At 41.1% G+C, this 14878-nt stretch overlaps 1 protein-coding gene across 2 annotated transcripts in view; it reads right to left on the reverse strand.

Moving 5' to 3' along the window:
* The window catches only part of CYTH3 (cytohesin 3), a 106395-nt gene that overhangs the window by 31196 nt on the left and 60321 nt on the right, over window positions 1–14878 (reverse strand). The gene's annotated exons all lie outside the window — the stretch shown is intronic.

Below are 14878 nucleotides of genomic sequence, written 5' to 3' on the forward strand. Positions count from 1 at the left end.
GAAGCCCATAAAGTCTATGCTCTATTCTCGTTGGCTCAGCCTAGCTCCACCTGACATTTTACTGTGATCGGCTAAAGAGCACGAGTGGAATGAATGTGTACCACACTTAGCGTTGAAGGAGAAGAAACACAAAGAAATCCAGATCAAGAGATAATGTGAGAAGCAGGAAAGAATGAAAGCCAATAAAGAATTTCAACAGGCAGAAAACCAACATCGAATGCCCAGAGAGATCAAATAAAATAAAGAAGCAAGCAGGCAGTTCTTGAATCTTCAAAACTATTACTCTTATGCATCTGAGGGAGCATCTTTTTTCTCTTTTTCTTTTTTTTTTTTTTTTTTTTTTGAGACGGAGTTTCACTTTTGTTGCCCAGGCTGGAGTGCAATGGCGCAATCTCAGCTCACTGCAACCTCCACCTCCCACGTTCAAGTGATTCTCCTGCCCCAGCCTCACAAGTAGCTGGGATTATAGGCACGCACCACCATGCCCAGCTAATTTTCTGTGTTTTTAGTAGAGACGGGGTTTCACCGTGTTGGCCAGGCTGGTCTCAAACTCCTAACCTCAGGTGATCCACCCGCCTCAGCCTCCCAAAGTGCTGGGATTACAGGCGTGAGCCACTGCGCCCAGCTGCATCTTATTTCAATATGGCAAAAAGTATATCTAAAAGTAACCAGCTGACTGATACTATCCTGTTACTAAAAAGTAAATGTACCTGAAGATTCAAATCAAGTCTGTCAACAACATTTATGAAAAGAATTTTCTTCTGCTGAGCTCTCCTGTGCAGATATAGGAAAACAAGAGTCTGCAAGGGGAGAGCTTTAATTCAAGCATCGGCATACATTTCTGTTTCCTTTTTAAGAAAGTCTATCTACAGTTTCTCTCCTCCTACCCTGAGGATGAGCAGGGTTGGTTGTTAACACAGAGTGAAGACGTACAAAGTGAATCTAAACACCAGAATGATTTAACTCTAAAGATCCTAAAATACCTTTTAATCGGAATCAAAGGATTTCCTTGATTTTTATCTTTCAGTAATACCTATCTTTTCCTACCCCCTTAAGGCCCTAAGGAGTTGAATAAGCACTAGCCGTTTACCAGTATTGCAATCAGAATTTCCACATCTAAAATAAAATTTTGTACAGTGGGACAAAGACATAGTGGCTGTGTAGAGAAATGTCCTTATTTTCTAGAGATTCATGCCATAGTATATAGGGATATAATGCTATTATGTCTATACTTCGAAATACTTTAGCAAAAAAAGAATTGAGGCTGAGCGCGGTGGCTCACACCTGTAATCCCAGCACTTTGGGAGGCCGAGGTGGGCGGATCACCTGAGGTCAGCAGTTCCAGACCAGCCTGGCCAACATGATGAAATCCCGTCTCTACTAAAAATACAAAAATTAGCCAGGTGTAATGGTGGGTGCCTGAAATTCCAGCTACCTGGGAGGGTGAGGCAGGAGAAATGCTTGAACCCAAGAGGGGGAGGTTGCAGTGAGCCAAGATCATGCCACTGCCCTCCAGCCTGGGCAACAAGAGTGAAACTCTGCCTCAAAGGGGGAAAAAAAAGACTTGAGCAAAATTATAACAATTATTAAATCTATTTGATCCATTATCCATTTTACATTCTAAGAGTTTGAATTTTTCATATTAAAAAAAAATTTAAGTTTCAGGTATTTGGCCAGGTGTAATGGCTCACGCCTGTAATCCCAGTACTTTGGGAAGCCAAAGCCAAAAGATTGCTTAAGGCCAGGAGTTCGAGACCAGCCTGGGCAACACAAAGAAACTCTGTCTCTACAAAAAACAGAAAAGAAATTAGCCAGACATGTTGCACATGCCCACAGTCCAGGGTACTCAAGAGGCTGAAGTGGGGGGATCGCTTGAGGCCTTCAGTTTGAAGATGCAGCAAGCTATGATTGTGCTACTGCACTCCAACCTGAGTAACAGAGTGAGACACTCACTTTAAAAAAAAAAAAAAAAAAAAAAACAACTTTCAGGTATTAAGTGGCTAGTAACATCTGTAGCAATATCACTGAGGATATTTGGAGAAAGCATTACTAGGAAGTAACAGAATTATCCTTGACACATGAAAAGGAATAAATAAAAGGAATAGGAGTATGTGATAAAATATTTCTGAACCAGTCTCTGCGAAGCTTCTGTCATTTAAGTACCTATTGTGTCTTTGGATACCCAGATTGTATAGCAAATACCAACATTTAGCTGTTAGACCAGCTGTTTAGTGACGTTCTATCAGTATCCCTCTGCATCCAAAATAACTTTGCAGTCACAGAATCTGCTGATACACAATTTCACACATGTGACCGCCATACTAAAAATGGGAAGATAAGCAATGTTCAGAGAAGGTGTCCTTAATTATCCAGATCTTTTCCACAGCAACAAACCAGCCTTCAATCAAAGTTATCTAAGGCTTGGGTTCACTTATTGACATCATGTATGTTTTGTTACTTGGACTCTGTTAGGTAAGAAGAAACAAAGGTCAAGTGGTTTTTTCCTCCCAAGAAATCTAGCAGTTTATTTTTGAATGGATAAAGTAATATATGGATATGGTTACACATACACAAACATATAAAAAGGCATACAATGAAAACTTCCCCTCCAACCTCAATAAAGCTGCTAAAAAAAAAAAAAAAAAAAAAGGCAGCTTAACTGGAAATCACTGGTCTGGCATGAAATCTCTAAAGCTGGTTGAATGCACCCACCATGAGCTTCCCTATAAAATCCTGACATTCCAGACACAGGCTAGGAAAAGGTCCTTCAGACTCAGTTCTCATCTGATGGAGGAGGTTGGACACACTGGATTATTTCTAACAATGCATCAGGCTCTAAAAGAGAATGAGTCTGTGCAGCACACACGGTTTCAACATTCTTACTCTAATTCTTGATGGCAAATATAAATGTTTCCACAAGGAAAAAATAATGTGGAAAGAAGACAGGAAATCCTCCATTTTAGTAAAAGGTGCTGCCAGTGAAGCTTTACATAAGAATCAGGAGCAAATTCACATCATTCAGCTAAAATCCTTGCCTTTCTCAGGCACTAGCCTTCCACAAACTTAGATCTGCAAAATCACAAAGACTCACTGTGTTGAGGTCTATGTTTTGGGTTCAGGTTTGTAGGAATTTAATTAAAGTACTTGAGTGTGGACCTTCTGCTTCCAGCCACGATGGAGTAACAGGGACTGGATTTATCCTGTTGCCTGAAATGATGGGGTTAGAAAAACAGCCAGGCACAGTGGTTGTGTACCTGTAGTCCCAGCCACTGGGGAGTCTGTAGCAGGAGGATCTGGAGCCCAAGAGTTGAGGCTGGCCTGGGCAACATAGCAAGAACCTATCTCTAAAAAATAAACAATAAAAAAACAAGCAAACAAAATAACAAAATTCTACACCCTGCAAAATCTCTTTCAAAAATAAAGATGAAACAAAGACATTTTCAGATATAAAAACTTAAACTAATTTGCCACTAGCACATCTGCAAGAAATGTTAAAGTAGTCCTTCATGCAGGGGAAAGAAAAGATACCAGATAAAAATTTGTTACTGATGCAAAAGAATGAAAGTATTGTAAATGATAACTATGTGAGTGAATACTTTCCCTTCATGACAGATACCTCTTTAAAAGATTTACTGTTATTGTTTAAAGCAGAAATAATAAAACATGTATTGGGTTAATAACAAATATAAAACAGAACAAAGGTTGGGAAGGAGAAAGGAAAGCACACTGTTATAAGCTGCTTATCCCACATGTGAAATGGTTAACATCATTTGATGATAGACTGAGAAATGAAAGGTGTATATATAAATCCTAAACCAACCACTAACAAAGTGTGCAATAATATTAAGAAATTCAGAATCATTCCCTTATTTACCATCTTTAATAAAACCTAAGAGCCCATCAATTATAAGATGTATGCTTAATTTCAGGCAGTTTAAAAGGTATACAAATTTGTGTCTCAGAATCAATGAAAAATGGGAGACTGTCACACATACTCATATTAAAAAATAAGCAAGTGGTATCTCCAAGTTGATTCAGTACTTTCTAACTTTCAAGTTATATTAATAATCTAGTTATCTAACAGATTCCAGTCTACCAAGAAGCTGCAGCTTTCTAGTTTACTGCTATAAACAGAGACACTCTGACACATTTTATATACATGTATATACAAACATATGAGATCTTCCATGGAGTTCACCCGCAGTTCTATGACTTCTGGAGAAAGATGGAGTCTCACAGGTATGAACTGTGGCCAGAACCCTCACCATGTTTTAGTCACTATAAGTCAAATGTGATAATACGTATTCTGAACAAAAATTTGGTCATTTGACTCACAACTGTGTATTTCTGGCTACCTAGTCCTAATTGAAATGGATTCTCTTACCCTTAAGTTTACCTTTATTACTAATCAATACTAATTTTTGTTGTGATATGGAGCTTTTTAGATTTTTGGTCAGTTCAGAGACTGGCTGATTCTGCAGGAAACTAAGAACACTGGCAAAGCATGGACTTTGAGCACTGGTCCCAGTTAATCCACTACATGGAAACTCTACATGGAGCCGTGGTTTAACACACACAGAAATAACACCTATCTCATAACACTGTTATACCCAGCAATTTAAACTGGTTATTTTGAGAAAGGATCTTGCTCTGTCTCTCAGTCTGGAGTGCAATGGCACAATCACAGCTCACTGCAGCCTCAGCGTCCCAAACTCAGGTGATCCTCCCGCCTCAGCCTCCTGAACATCTGGGACCACAGGCATGTACCACCATGCCCAGCTAACTTTCAAATTGTTTTTGTAGAGACAGGGTCTCACTATGCTGTTGTCCAGGCTAGTCTCAAACTCCTGGGCTCAAGTAATCCTCTACTTCGGCCTCCCAAAGTGCTGGGATTGTAGGTATGAGCCACCGTGCCTGGCTCAACTATTAAATGAGCATGAGTTTCTGGAGACTACTGAAGCAGTACGATGACACGCAGAACAAACCGGCAGGCTCTGAGCTGCCAGGGGCTGCGCTCTGCCTCTCCTCACCACTCGACAAGTTACGTGACTTCAGTGGGTGATAAAGCAGCATTCAAACTATGACATCCAGGTAGGTAACAGGGCAGTCACGTGTTAGCAACAACGGAAAGGGCCAGGTGAGTGGGGTGCCGCAGCTAGCCAGGATTCTGCACTGAGCTGCAGAGGCAGGCAGGAAAGCCGCAGAGGCTCCAAGGGCCCGATTCTCACCACCTCCTTGGAACCTTCTTTCTTGTCATTTCTCCTCAATCTCCATGTGCTGATCTTTACTGTTCCAGGACACTGGTTCCTTGCCCAGCCTTCTTTGCATTAGGTGAAGGGTGACATTTTCAGACACAAACTGGAGTTGGCCACTGGTGCACCATTATCACTAATAGAAATTCTTAAATAAGTTCAATCAAGAGAAGGGATCCAATACAGGAGGTGTGAGCAGCAAGAGAAAATGATGAGCACTGGTTTCCATAAGTAAATCTTAAAAAAACCTGACTGTGTAAGATAACAACATCTCATAGAATAAGAACAGAACTAAAATGCTCAACAACAACAGCATGTAAATAAGAAGGGAAGTAATTTGCTCTAAAGTTCTTAGGGTTCGAAGGCAGAGGGGATACATGATTAACTTTAGACTTGGCAAGTTAAGAATGCATACTAAAATTTCTAGGGTAAGCAGGAAAGGAATGGAGCTCAAAATGCCCACATTGGGAAAGGGAAACTAAAACTGGAATGAGAAAAAATAATCCAAAAAAAGGCAAGGAAAGAGAAAGAGAAACACAGAACAACTGTTAGAAATACAAAATGCAAAATATTGGGTGCAGGAAAAAAAAATCCAAATATACTGATCTTTACCGTGGTAGACAGAAAAACACAGCCATGGTATTTTGAGGTTCCTCCTCTCAAGAAGGGAAGTCTATTTCCCACTGTTTTCTCTGGACTGGCTTTGGGACTTCCTTTGACCAAGAGAAGATGACAGATGTGACAGTGGGCAGGGCCCAGCACCCAGGCCTCAAGGTCTTGCCCCTCCCCTATCCTGGAACCTGAGACCACCATGCCCTGGGCCAGCAACCTTGAAAATGAAATCCATCGTGTAAAGAAACCACATGGAAGAGTCCCTGAGGTCCCAGCTGCTGCAGCACCTCAGCCAAGGCCCCAGATGAACACGTAAGTGAAGTCATCTGGGATGGGCTCAGCCCCTGGCTGGCCTTCCAGCTGTATGTGACAACGTGGGTGAACCCAGACAAGAGCAGCAAGTGAACCGCCAGCCAACTCGGAAATTCGGATGGTGAGACAACAGGCCATTGCTAGTTTTTTGTTTTTTGTTTTTTTTTTTGAGACGGAGTTTCACTCTTGTTGCCCAGGCTGGAGTGCAGTGGTGCGAATCTCAGCTCACCGCAACCTCCACCTCCCGGGTTCAATCGATTCTCCTGCCTCAGCCTCCTGAGTAGCTGGGATTTACAGGCATGCGCTGCCATGCCCAACTAATTTTGTTTTTTTAGTAGAAAAGGGGTTTCTCCATGTTAGGCTCGTCTCAAACTCCCGACCTGAGGTGATCCGCCGGCCTCGGCCTCCCAAAGTGCTGGGATTATAGGCATGAGCCACCGTGCCCAGCCAGGCCATTGCTGTTTTAAGCCAATTCCTTTGGAGAAGTTTGTTATGCAGTAAGAAGTAACTGATACATTTACAATGAACATAAGTGAAAAAAAGGAGTAAGTTTTAAAACTTGGACTTAAAAACCAGAACAAAAAACATCCCACTAAATGCTCTTTAAAAGAGGCACATTTAAAACATACGAATACATAAAAGTTGGTAAAAGGGTAGAAAGTGATATACCACACAAATTCTTACCGAAAAATGTTGGTACCACTATAAGAAAAAATAGGCAAAAAAACTTTAAGAAAAATAGACTAAAGCTGTGAGTCACTAGATAATGACATTTTGTTCAGTTATTCACAAAGTCAGAATTTATATGCATCTAACAAAATAGCCTCAAAATATATAAAGCAAAAATTGACAGATGTACATGTAAAAATAAAATTTTTCCCAAAGGCAAAAAAAAAAAAAATGTTGAAGATCTTACCAACACAATAGCAAGCTTGATTTAATAGGCATAATATACTTCACTGATTATAAGATGTGCTTTTTTTCCACATTTTAACATATTTGAAGTGAATTGTGACATTTACATATCATTGCCTACATAGCTGTGAATCTGATTATTGCTAGAGGCAAAACTAAACAACTGCTACTCCTTAATGTTTCATGCAAAAACAAAATTTAAGAATAATCTCATGAAGGATTATGAGTCTAGTCATTGCCACAGATTATTCATTGATACTTTCTGGTAAGATCAACAAAATCTCAGCACAAAATTCTGCAAAACATTAGAAAAAAATCCAGGAGACAATATAGGAGCACTCTTTAAGAACTGCTGTGTCAATAATGCCTTCTATGGTGACAGCACTGTGTAGAAAAACACAAATAACAACTATTCTGAGTAGACAACTGATTCAGGAGTGGGAATCTGTAAATAAGCTTCAGGAATACCTTGACCAACTTACTGTACTCATATTTCACATTTTTTTTTTTTTGAGACGGAGTCTCACTCTGTCACCCAGGCTGGAATGCAGTGGCCCAATCTTGGCTCACTGCAAGCTCCGCCTCCTGGGTTCACACCATTCTCCTGTCTCAGTCTCCCAAGTACCTCAGCCTCCCAAGTAGCTGGGACTACAGGCGCCCACCACCATGCCCGGCTAATTTTTTGTATTTTTAGTAGAGATGGGGTTTCACTGTGTTAGCCAGGATGGTCTCGATCTCCTGACCTCGTGATCCACCCGCCTCAGCCTCCCAAAGTGCTGGGATTACAGGCATGAGCCACCCGCACCCAGCCTCATATTTCACTTTTTATATATGTTCACAATAGAAAAACAAAAAAAGAAACTAATATTGAAATAAGTTGAAAAAATATCAGACAGTATAAATAAAGATTCTAAGTGAGAAGGATTCACTGCTCCTGGTTTAGGTGCCAGCTTTTTTCTTCCTAATGGAACATAAACTAACGACACATCTTACAATTGATAGATAGACTCAATGGGATCATGGCACCCAACAGGTGTGCAATATACATTCAAGCACATGTGAAAAAAGAAAATAAATTTCAAAGGATTGGTGTAGTGGAGATGAAGATGTTTTGCTCAATCTCTGGAGGTGCCTTCATGTAAAGCAGAGTTTAGAAACCTCAAAATTACATCTCCAGATCCTCTTATTCTGCCAATCAGAGGCAGTGTACAGGATTCAAAAGACAGCAGTGAAGCAGAGGTCCTCATCCTGCTCTTTTACACAGGCTGCTGCTCAGCTGGCCCACAAAGGTGTGAAAGGTGAGGATTTTCTGGAACAGCTTTCTATCTAGTGTTCGTTCTCTAGATTCCTAGGAATTGAGAGTTCATTCCAGCACTGTGGCCTCCTGATTCAGGTTTTGTGGACCCCATCACGGCTGGGGATATGCACGGACCTCCATGGTTGCAGGAGTTGCCTAGCAGGCGAGAATTTCTCTGGTGACTCGATTTTGGAGAGCCAAGTCAGGGCCCACTCCTTTAGCCAACCCATGGCTCCCCAATCAAGTCATTCCTTCCTGCTCAAAATACTTAGAGTGCTCTATGTTTCTTGTATCGATCTATAACAAACTACTGTTGTTATAAAAACCACATTCTCTGAACACAAAACAATCAAGTTAGAAATCAATTACAAAACAGTGACTAGAGGATGAGGGCGGTGGCTCACGCCTGCAATTCCAGAGCTTTGGGAGGCTGAGGGGGGTGGATCACTTGAGCCCAGGAGTTCAAGGCCAGTCTGGGCAACATGGCGAAGACCCTGTCTCTACTAAAAATACAAAAATTAGCCAGGTATGGTGGCGCACACCTGTAGTCCCAGCTACTTGGGGGCTGAGGTAGGAGAATCACCTGAGCCTGGACGGTCAAGGCTGCAGTGAGCCATGATCATGCCACTGCACTCCAGCCTGGGTGACAAAGCAATACTCTCTCAAAAAAGCAAGAACAAAAAACAGTGACCAGGAAACCCATTTGTTTGGAAATTAAATTAAGAAACACAATTCTAAATAAATCATTGGTCAAAGATAACAACGTAATGTAAATTAGAAAATACCAACAAAGGCCAGGCACGGTGGCTCACACCTGTAATCCAGAACTTTGGGAGTCCAAGGTGGGCAGATCACCTGAGGTCAGGAGTTTGAGATCAGGCTGGCCAACATGGTGAAACCCCATCTCTACTAAAAATACAAAAAATTAGCCAGGCATGGTGGTGCACGCCTGTCATCCCAGCTACTCGGGAGGCTGAGGCAGGAGAACACTTGAACCCAGGAGGTAGAAGTTGCAATGAGCCGAGATCTCACTACTGCACTCCAGCCTGGGCAAAAGAATGAGACTCCGTCTGCAACAAACAAAAAACAAGAAGAGCAGAGAAAGATAATGTGAAAATATTACTTGTGTACTAAAGCTAGAAAAACTTAGAAAATCACAACTTAAGATGCTACCACAGCGTGGGCAATATAGCAAGGCCCTGTCTGAAAAAAACCAAAACACATTAGCCAGGTGTGGTGGTACATACCTGTAATCCTATCTACTTGGGAGGCTGAGACAGCATAGCTTGAGCCCAGCAATTTGAGGCTGCAGTGAGCTATGATTGGACCACTGCACTCTAACCTGGACGACACAGCAAGGTCCTATCTCTTAAAAAAAAAAAAAAAATGCTTATTTTAGAAAATAATTTTGTTGAAAAATGATAAACTAAGCACTCATCTTTAAAAATCAGAAAAACAACTGCTTAAACCCAAAACAGAAAATAATACAGAAATCAATTATTAAAATGCAATCAAGTATAGCCACTTTGGAAAACAGTTTGGCAGTTCTTCAAAAAGTTAAAAGAGTCTGCATTCCAGCAATTTCACTCTAGTTATATATCCCAAAAAGTAAAAACATATGTCCACACAAAAACCTGTACATGAATGTTCATTGCAACACTATTCACAAATAGCCCAAACAACCTAAATGTCCATCAACAGATGAATGGATTTAAAAATATATGGTCTATATGCATAATGGAATGTGATTCAGCCATAAAAATGAAGTACTGATACATGCTACAACACAGACGAACTCTGAGAACATGATGCTAGGTGAAATGAGCCAGCCACACAAAAGACCACATATTGTATGATTCCATTTATAGAAAACATCCAGAGTAGGTCAAGAACAGACAAAACTAATTTGTGTTGATAGGAATCAAAACAGTGGGTAATCTGGGGAGGCAGAAAGTACTGCCTGAAAAAGGGCATATCAGAGCCTTCTGTGATGTTGCAAATGTCTACTTCAATTTAGGCAGTAGATGCACAAGGGTGTGTGTACATGAATACATGGAAAATAGCTTGAGTTCTAGGTACGCTAAACATTTGGGCGCTTTACTTATTGCCCTTAAAAGCCTATGTCTGTTCATCCTTAACAGAAGAAGGGAAGAATTTCCTGAAAAAGACACTGAAATAGCATTCTAAGAACATGCCAAACACTAACAGAACCAATGCTAATTGCCCTAGGATGACTTCAGGACAGTCCACTCTAAGGTACAAACATGAGTCAGGTGGCCTCACTGCCACCTCTACCTTATATCCTGTGGCTCTAAGATACAAAGCATCAAGTAAAGGGCAAGTCCCAGCAGCGTTTTAAGAGACAATGGAGGAGATGATTTTTTTCTTTTTAGAGAGATTACTAACTACAGAATAAAAGCTTCATAAAATCTAAAACCCATCAATTTTAAGTAAACCATTATTTTTATGTCCTGTTTAAAAGAAAAAAACACCAATACTATAAACTTTAAGATGCCATACCATAAGACACATTCCAATTTCACAGAAATTAAAATGCACAACTTTTTTTTTTTTTTTTTTTTTTTTTGAGAAGGAGTCTCACCCTGTTGCCCAGGCTGGAGTGCAGTGGCGCGATCTTGGCTCACTGCAAGCTCCACCTCCTGGGTTCACGCCATTCTCCTGCCTCAGCCTCCCGAGTAGCTGGGACTACAGGCACCTGCCACCAAGCCTGGCTAATTTTCTGTATTTTTAGTAGAGACGGGGTTTCACTGTGTTAGCCAGGATGGTCTCCATCTCCTGACCGCGTGAATCCACTCACCTCAGCCTCCCAAAGTGCTGGGACTACAGGCGTGAGCTGCCACGCGTGGCCTAAAATGTGCATCTTAGAATCAGTGATATACAGCTATAAAGAATGCCTACTTTTTAATGGAATAGCATTTAACTCAAACTTGATGTTTGAGTCAGGTGGAGTGGCACACACCTGTAATCCCAGTACTTTGGGAAGCCAAGGGGGTTGGATCACTTCAGACCAGGAGTTTGAGACCAGCCTGGGCAATATAGGCCACAGTGAGCTATGATCACACCACTGCACTCCAGCCTGGGTGACAGAGCGAGACTCCATCTCAAAAAACAAAACAAAAAAAGGCTGGGCGTGGTGACTCATACCTGTAATCCCAGCACTTTGGGAGGTCGAGGCAGGCAGATTGCTTGAGTTCAGGTGTTCAAGACCAGCCTGGGCAACATGGTGAAACCCCATCTCCACAACAAATACAAAAATTAGCTGAGTGCGGTGGTATATGCCTGTAGTCCCAGCTACTTGGGAGGCTGAGGTGGGAGGATGGCTTAAGCCCAGAAGGCGGAGGTTGCAGTGAGCCGAGATCATACCACTGCACTGCAGCCTGGGTGACAGAGCCAGACCCTGTCTTGCGGGGGTGGGGGGAAAGGTGTTAGGAGCAGATAAAAAAGCCATTAATAACTGTTCTATAGGATGATACTTTTGAGCACTACTGTTCTTATTCTTCCAAGACTCCTTCTACCTTAGGTATATACATCTATCTATTGCTTCTCAGACTTTTGGCTAAGATCAAGTGTAGGTATACACATCTATCACTGCATAAGTAACAATTTTTGTACACTACAAAGATGACAGATAAACTTAGCAATAAACTAGCCAATCAGGGCAGTCACTGCAAGTTTTTTAAATAACTGCTTTGTATTTACATGGTGTTACATGTAAAACAAACAAACATGGTGTTACAACCCTACCCAAATCAGCCTTTTGGACTCATATATAAACAGCCTCTTGACAACAAACGTGCCAACCCACAATTGCTGCTCTTCCTGTTTGGTGATGCAGCCAACCACCAATAAGCAATGGAAGAATCACTGTGGTGGCATGTGTCTTACCAAATGCAGTAGTCAAGGACAGTTTATTCCCCAGTTCCATACAGCAAAACTAAACCTAAGGGTCAAGGACGTAGCCAGCTCCTTGGGATCCTCGGCAAAAGTGCTTCGTTCCAGTCATTCATTCTAGCTCATTTTCTTTTCTTTTTTTGAGAGGTGGCGGCAGGATCTCACTGTCACCCAGGTTGGAGGGCAATGGCCCAATCATAGTTCACCGCAGCCTCCAACTCCTGGACTCAGGCAATCACCCTGCCTCAGCCTCCCAAATATCTGGGACTACAGGAACCTGCTATCATACCCAACCATTTTTTATTTTTGTAGAGATGGGGTCTTGCTATGCTGCCCAGGCTGGTCTGAAGTGATCCTCCCTCCTCGGCCTCCCAAGGTGTTGGGATTACAGATGTGGGTCACCACGCCTGGCCTAGAGTTCATTTTCTGTAGCAGTTTTTTATAACATGGTCTAAAGACCTTCTCCATCACTTGGAAGTACTTGTCTAAAATAGAGTTCCTAGACCCTATCCCAAACCTACCAAATCAGAACCTCTGGGTATGAAGCCCAGGACTCTGAATTTTAATAAGCTTCCCAAATGATTTTGTTCAACAGGGAAATTTGAGAAGCACTGATAAAATACAGCACTGAATAGATAAGTCCTTAAATCATGAATGCAGTAGATACAGAGGCAATGTGACACAGTCAATCTTGCAGCTGGACTTGTCTCAAATCTTCTCTCTGCCACTTACTAGCTCTGCGTCTTTAGGCAGAGCATCTTTTACCTAACCTCTATATGCCTCAGTTTCCTCATTTGTAAATGGGATACTACTACTATCTCAAGCTAATCAAACTCTCTTCTTGAATATTACTAGAAATTTCAAATTAAATACTGCATCTCAAAACAAATCAAAACAAAAAATATTGTAAGATCTTGAACGATGAATATGTTGACCTCAGTCATGAAAAACTAGTAATAGACATTGAGACTTTCTACCCTAGCTAACTGAAAAATAGAGTAAAACAAACAACTTCTGAGATCAATCCTGAATAAAGTTTCTTTCACAGCCAGAAGCTGTCGTTGGCGGTGCGGGGGAACAGCTTCACAAATGCACGTGACTAAAAACCATGTGAGGACACTTTGGAAGACAGTTTGGCAGTTTCTCTCCAAGCTCAACAGCCTTACAATACGATCCAGCAACTGCCCTCCTTGGAATTTACCCAACTGAGTTGGAAACTATGTCCACATGAAAATCTGCCATAAATATTTATAGCAGCTTTATTTATAATTGCCAAAAACTGAAGCAACCAAGATGTCCCTCAATAGGTGACTCGATAAACAATGATACATCCAGACAATGAAATATTATTCAGTGATAGTAAGAGATGAGCTCTCAAGCCTTGAAAAGACATAAAGGAACTTTAAATGTATATGGCTAAGTGAAAGAAGCCAATCTGAAAAGGCCACATATTGCACAATTTCAACTAGATGGCATTCTGGAAAAGGCAATGCTACTGAGACAACAGAAGGATCAGTGGTTGCCAGGGGTTCAGGGGGACACAGAGAGGGATCAATAGCTGAGCACAGGGGCCTCCTGGGTGGTGAAACTCTTCTGTATGATATGGTAACAGTGGATCCATGTCATTATGCACCTGTCAGAACCCCAAGGACCCCAAAAGGAAATCCTATTGTAAACCATAACTTCAGTTAGTAACAAGGTATCAACTATTGGTTCATCCATTGTAAGAAATGCACCACACTAATGTAAGATGTTAATAACGGAAACTATGAGCTGGGAGGCGGTGAGCAGATGGGAACTCTATACTGTCGGCTCGATTTTTATGTAAATCTAAATTAGTTCTAAAAACTAAAGTCTATTAATAACATTTTTAAAGTAGGGATAATGACATCCAAAGCTACCAAATAATTCTCTAAGACAACTTTGTGAAAGTCATCTCTGACAATTTAATCAACCCAAACTCCCAACATGTCCTCTTGAAGATGCGACAGAAGATGAAAGAAGATTCCTTATCAAATTTCAAATGAGTTTTCAACTACCATGTCAGGGAGATGTCACCTAAAATTTAAGATTAGATTTATCCCTTTCATTGAAGTTTTTTCAAAATCTTTGGCCTTGAGAACTTAAGTTGGGAAGGTAAAAACATTTTTATAACTAATTTGCTATATCCATAGGTGGAACTTCGGCTAAAAATGCGTGAAATCTAAGACAGTGTTCATGCTGCTGGTGTCCCCAAAAGAAACCCCCAGTGCTTGTCAGTCATTTTTCTCCAATCCATTTCATTAACTCTGATGGATTCTGACACAACTTCACACATCATCTTGAGTAGTGGTGCCAGGCTTAGGAAAGCAGTATTTTTTCCTCCTCAGCATCTTTAACTAAGTATCTTCCAAGAAAACAGTTGGGCATATTGCCTTCACTGATAGAGCTGTTACACTTAAAATGCTTAAACAGCACCAAAAAGCAGAGTGAGGATTAATCTTTTGTAAAACCTAAATATTCTATTTGATATTTGATCACAAAATAGAGAAATCGATATTCCGGAATTTTTTCTCAATTTCCTTTCCAAGTGAAGTTT

The sequence above is a fragment of the Pongo abelii genome, chromosome 6 (assembly GCF_028885655.2).
Source record: "Pongo abelii isolate AG06213 chromosome 6, NHGRI_mPonAbe1-v2.0_pri, whole genome shotgun sequence".
NCBI lineage: Eukaryota > Metazoa > Chordata > Mammalia > Primates > Hominidae > Pongo > Pongo abelii.